Source organism: Austrofundulus limnaeus, unplaced genomic scaffold, assembly GCF_001266775.1.
Source record: "Austrofundulus limnaeus strain Quisiro unplaced genomic scaffold, Austrofundulus_limnaeus-1.0 Scaffold0, whole genome shotgun sequence".
In the NCBI taxonomy this organism is placed as follows: Eukaryota; Metazoa; Chordata; class Actinopteri; order Cyprinodontiformes; family Rivulidae; genus Austrofundulus; species Austrofundulus limnaeus.
Genome location: NW_013952402.1, coordinates 285144 through 291845, shown reverse-complemented (window position 1 = coordinate 291845; position 6702 = coordinate 285144). Strand labels below are relative to the sequence as shown.

General features: G+C 36.6%; 1 protein-coding gene across 1 annotated transcript in view; it reads right to left on the bottom strand.

Annotated features, from left to right (window-relative positions):
• Positions 1-6702, bottom strand: part of rasgrp3 (RAS guanyl releasing protein 3 (calcium and DAG-regulated)) — a 34144-nt gene that overhangs the window by 25062 nt on the left and 2380 nt on the right. The window lies entirely within an intron of this gene.

The following is a 6702-nucleotide window of genomic DNA, read 5'->3' as shown; positions in this document are numbered from 1 at the left end:
AAAGAAAAGGTGTTCATAGCTCAGCAGACTGAGCAGCTTTTCTGTGAAAACCTGTCTGTTTCTAAACAAAGGTATGTAGGAGTTAAAGCTCCGTTCTGTATCACCTGGTGACCTCATGCCTGTTTCTCACCCAAACATGGTTAAAACCACTGCTGTTGTATCTGCATACAATCAGCAAGGAGACTACTGGGAAGCAATACTTCTGATTAGATACACTTTCAGATGTTACATTTATTCTGGTTAACTATGACACAAAAGGATACATTTGTTTGCATTCTGTTAGTTCTTCAGCTGCAAGAGAGAACAGGGTAAACAAGGAATAGAGAGATGATATTTTGGGCAGCAGTTTGAGGCAGTGGATAATGGGTAGATACAGGAGCTTGGTTCTGGCTTTTTATTTTATAATAAAATTCTGTGCACTGCTGTCTAACCATGCAGAAATGAGCCAGAAGACATATGAGTAAATAGGCAGAGATGTGGAGGCACAAAATCTCTGATGGTTTCAACCTGGTCTCTGGCCCAAACATATAAAGTAGAGTGCAGAGGCAGAAAGCATGAATAATGTAAATAGCTTTGGACCATTTGGACATGATTACTCATGGAGTTCATGCGAGCACGATATTCTAATCAAGTTATTGTTCAGTATAAGGATTCTGTATGAAGGGTTCAAAAAGCTAGAGGTTTTCAGTCATGGAAGTTTTGTTTCTTYAGTGAGCAACAATGCGTGTCATCATTTGGTAGTTGAACCACAGGAAAAACAATCAAATTCCACATATTTGTTATTTTAGCTTTTTTTGGTGTAGAGTGCCTCTTCCTCTGCTTCTTATCTGTCATAGCTGACTGCAAAACTGAAATAATGTGAACTCTCTTCTAGATTAGGGCGGTGATTGTTTGTGAGTGATAGTTGCTGTGTYCAGCTCTGACAAGCAGTTGGGCATGATTGCACTTATTGTGATACCCCTGTGGTGTCCAGCTGGTTTCTGGTTGTGAAATCCCAAATATTTTCTTGACACACTTATACTGTAGCAATAAGTCATGGAGGGGTCAGGTCTATCCAAGTTTYGTCTAAGGCACCATAGCAGCAAACCACATTCATCTTAAAAGTGGCCTAAACTCATRAAGCAAATTCAACATATCCAGGAGATTTTGCTCAACTAACTCAGTGCTCAGCAAAGCAAAGCTGGGCATGAACTCGTTTAGTCAACACAGAGTTTCTGACTGCATGCATGTTCATACAAATTAGCTGGAGCTGCATTAGATAATCATAAGCACGGATCAGGAAGTAGTTGAAGTATGAAACTTATAAGTCTGCATCAATAAASCACAACTTTCTGCAGTAATAAGTTGCAAGTCTTGTTTGTTATTAAGACATAAGAACATTGCTTTAAAAACCCACATGGCAAAATTTGTCTGGCCCAGTTTTGGTGTACACAATGCACTCTAAAAAAGCCCGCTAACACTCAGCCAAGATACTACAAAAAATGACGGCCCTTTAGTGCCGTGGATGTGGTTTGTCAGAGGTGATCCATGCATGGGCCAGCACCACATAAATCAAACCACAACTGGGCCAATTGTTTTGGGCCTTCTTAAAAACAGTGCTATCATTGCCAGACCTRGCCCACATGGTTGACAAACTGCTTGCCATGTCAGCAGTCGGCCAGCAGTGCCATCTTGACATCAGATCTGTCCCACACCTGTCTGCTGTGTGGGTACATTGACTGGTTGAGAAGTAGTTCGCGTACATGTGTGATAAAAGACTGTGTATCTCCACAAAGGTGGCATTAGACATGTGGGTCAACAATGTTCATCTGATACATTAACATATATCACAGTGATACACATTTGTTGACCAAGACAGGAACAAGAACTGTGATGCATCTTTGTTTTGTGGATCACATGCAGAGCAGTAAATCAACTATTGGGCACACAATTAGTCGTAAACATCCAATTTCTACAGTGCAGTTTCACTCTTTCAAGTGAAACATGAAACAATGGTTTTATGACGCAGATTAAGGGCATTGTGTACTGTTCTTCTGTGAGGCCCTTCACTCAGTCACTTGACATTCTGCAAAGTGAGGGCACTTGTACATCAGCCAAATGGAACTGGAGGACACATTTTTACTGCGTTAACTGAACCAAAGCATAGAGCCCCCACCCCCTGTGCTCGGGTTTTTTTTTTCTTGTAGCATTTGATCTCTCTACTGGGCCTCCATTCACAAGCTGATACAAAAATGTTTATGGGGGATCATGTATTTTCATAATCAACTATGTTACCTTTTGTTTTCATGGAAATTCTTTATATATCAAAAATAACTTGCATGACTTTGATCTAAAACACCTTGAAATTAGCCTCTGWCTCTTTAAGAACCTCCTACTGTTTCAGACGTTCCCACTTCAGCACATCTTCACAGACCATGGTATCTAAGGATGGATGATTTTATTGGAACAGTCAGTTGTACTTGATGTTCACAGTGAAAACAAATGTAAGAATCAGCTCCAAATACTGACACAGGAGTCATTTCCAATAAAGTCAGAAGAAAATAAAAGCTAGCCTGGATTTTTAACTAAAACCACTGATAAGGTTTAGCTATATTGGTCAAATCTTTCCAATATGCACTATCTCACAAAATGTAAAATATTGCTCAACATGTAAGCGTTCAGAGTATATGTTGTAAATTACTTTCAGCTTCTGTTATGTCATATTCTAGCTTAAGGTCTGTAAAGTTGACGTAGCCATTAAACTGAAAACAACATGTTTCTGTTTGCTGAGGTTGATTAGCAGTGGCGACAATCTTGAATGAGAGTTTCATCGTTGACCATGACATGTAATGCAAACATTTTAAGCAGAGATCTGGTGCGATGGGTAGAGTTCATATGTGTTACAAATGATTCAGTTAATACGGCATTAAAATTTTAGCGTAATATTTGTTAAACTGAGTTAYATGACTGTATCGACCTTCATAGAGTTGGATCCATTTTTTGTGTTTCAGTCATCGGTRGTGGCCTTGAATCTGATTGACTGTGAAAGTTCATCAGTTGATGGGCAGTATAYACAATGATTACTTTCTGGGTGTTTCATTAAAATCTGTCCCCAAGTTTATGAAATATTTAGCTAACAGACAAGCACAGGTAAAGACKTCCTTATATCAAACATAGTGGGTATGTTGAGTTTAAAACCATGACACAAAGACCAGCAGGCAGAAGCTGTGGAACAGGCGCAGTTTTAACAAGTACCAATCTTTTTATCACAGATAAAAATATTACTACGCTCATAAATAGATCAAATGTTGATCTTTGTAAGTATTCTAAATGGTTTAAAGCAAACAAATTGTCTTTGAATGTAATGAAGTCTAGTTTTATTGTATTTGCTGGGAATAAAACATATAATAATGATCAAATTAAAATTTATATCAATGATGAAGAAATAATTCAAGTTTTTTAGGGGTCTGGATCGATGAGAAACTTTGTTGGAAAGACCATATTGTATATGTCTGCAAAAGAATTGCCAAATCTATTGGAATCTTAAGCAAGATTAGCCATTTTGTTTATAAATTTATTTTTTAATTTTATATTACAGTTTAATTTATCCTTATCTCACCTATTGTAATATTGTTTGGGGACCTACATTTCCAACTCATCTAAACTAAATATTTATTCTTCAGAAAAGGTTTCTAAGAATAGTTACCTTCTCGAAATTTGATACCCCAAGTGCACCTTTAATCTATAAATTAAAACTGTTGAATATTTTTGATATAAACATATTTCTTACTTGTACATTTGTGTTCAGAGCTCTGTATGATATAAATTGACCTTCCTATATTAAAAGCTATTTTCATGTGAACTCACAAATTTATAATTATCCTACTAGGCAAACTCTTCATTTGCATCTTCCATTATACAAATCATTGCGTGACCAATTCTCCATCAGATTTTATGGAGCTAAAATGTGGAATTTAAATGTTGAACTTGTGGAACCTTTAATATCTCTTTTTGTGTATAAAAATAGATTAAAAACCAAGTTGTTGATTTTGAAATGTATAATTTAAGTGATTTAGATTTTTCTTATTTTTGTGTGTGTTTTGATAGATTTTTAATTTTATTTTGATGTTGATTTTTGTATTGATTTTGTTTCTTTTTCATTATTTTATTTGAGTGGTTATTTTTATTTTTTGGTTTTTTATTGTTGTGTTGTAGTCTGATTTGATTGGGAGTGGTTTTTACATAAGCCTATTCAGGGTTTTACCCTTCCCTTGCTTGTGAAATATGTCATTTGAATTGTTGTTGTATTCTTTTGTTTTACTTTTGTGTGTTAAATAAGAGCTAATCAAATCACGTAACTGCAGATTCAGTTCTAAAATGCAAGCTTTGGTTTGTAGTCAGAAAGTGTGGGGAACTGTCTTCCAGCAGCAGAAAGTTACCCATTAAATTCAAAGGCCATATCCCAGTCAGCTGCTGCCAGGCCACTGAAGTCATGACTAAAGGGAGCACTTCTGGAAATAAGCAGGAGTCAGATTCCCATCAGGATATTCTTACGCAGGTGACAGCTAATGAAAAAATTATTCTGATTAGATGAAGCACGTGTGTCTGCTGCTCGTCATGAATGTATGCAACTTCTGGAAAAAAAAGCAGCAGGGAGTTTGTCACCGGTTACCAGCGAGCTGCGAAGAAGGAAGAGCCAATCACAGGACGCCACAAAACACTCAGATGAAGTAAAGAGGTCAAAAGTCCGTCCAGCTTTGCTGGTGCTTCAGTTCAACTTAGTAGATACGTTCCTCCATCAACTCTTCCTGCTAAATTTAGTTGGTGTTATCTTTTTGACAGCATGAATGCCCCTTCACATACCTCAGGATTGAGTCGAGTGTTTGACAAATATTTTACAACATAACGGTTTAAAGRAATGCATATTATCCACCACTTTTCAGATCTAAACTCATTCCAGTTGTTTTGGCCAAATCATATTCTTTTTACATTAASCTTAGTCTCATGCATGACGTCTGATCTTGCGTGAACTGCATGAGTGTGTGTCAGGGATTACTCTCACATTCTACCACTTAAATGTTGGCTAAATATCTGTGAAGTTCAYTGAGTTATAGCCACTGTTGTGCTAGCTGAGCCTGATTAACTGTGTCAGCCATCTTGAATTGGTCTGAGTCCAAAATAATCCCCTGTAAGTTCATTCAGCGATGACTTTCTGAGAGTTTCATTCAAATTTATTCAGTGATTCATGRGATATTTTGCTAATAGTGCAAACAAACCAAAGGGTAAAAACTAGAGCAGCGCGATCATAAAATGTTTGAGCATTGTCATCGCACTGTACCTGTGCACACTTGTGCACACTGCAGGTCCTGTGACGYAGSAGGCAAATTAAATCAACATGTTATCTAAGGACTAAACCACTAAACCTAGTCATTGCTCTAAACTGCCACATGTAAGCTTTTATTTTGACAGAATGTTTCTGCGGCAGCTACGTGTCAAAAATGCTATAACTTTCATTTTTTTGAGAAACGTCTGAGACGTTAATGTCAACCTTTTCCAGGGAAGTGTTGTCGGTGACGTATTGAGCTGTGGAGAAAGACRAGTGTCTTGATGAAAACAAGGAAGATGAGCAAAAACTGAAGGAAAAGAGGTAAAATAGGGTTAGCCTAARTGTTAAAGCGTGATGGAAACCGAAACTAAGCTACAAAGATGCAACACATTAGGTGGTAAAATGTTTGCACATGAAAGAAGGAAACAYACTCAGGTTCCAACACTATAACAAGAATAACTGTCAGACAARCAGTGTAATGCACAAAAAGAGGTAAGATCGGTGCAGGTTCATCATCAACAAGACGGTAGCAGACTATAAAGTGTTTTTCAAACCATCTGTCGAAAATTCCTGTATTTTTTTAAAATTGCAACATATATCACAGGATTAGAAAAAAATTACAATGTCAGTTTTTTACAATATTGTGCAGCCCTAAGTTGATACATGGCAGGAAATGACAGAAAGTGTGAMACCAATAATAAGCAAAGAATTGTGGGATATTAAAATATGTGATCTTTAATCTGAATGACAACCAAAGACACAAAAATGTGTCTTCAGGCACAAAAAGGACACAAAGTTCTGTGACCAGAATGGAGTCAGTGTGGGAAACTCTGAGAGGCAGAAGAAAAAATGAAAATAACCATTTCTGGTAGTGAATCATTGAATAAATAAAAAAAACTGTGAGAATATTTTGTCATCCCTTTAACCTGATTTTTAGGGTCAAACATACCAAGGCCTGTGGACTACAACCAGCCCACGTAATGATTGTTTCTGGTCCACAAGGTCCTACTTTATGTGTACAGTATTACAACCAGCCTAACGATATGAAGTACACAAAACTGCAAAGCGCAGACGGCAGTGACGAATGCCTTGAGGCAAAATGTTGATGTTGATAAAGAGGACGACATGATACATGAATAKTAATCTTTTAAATTTACTACCATTTTATAGTTTAACCTGTGAACTATGTTTGTTCTGACTTTTAGTTTTATTTGGAAATTGATTCATTTCATTAAAAACAAAATAACTGTATACAATAGAAAATAAAAATATGTAATCAAAAATCAAATAAAATGAAAGGCAGCAGAAGAAGAATGAACCTCATAATATCTGGCCCTTTTATCCCTAGAAGATGGTCAAACAAAAGTAATTTACAATTTTACTTATTTTAAAATAAG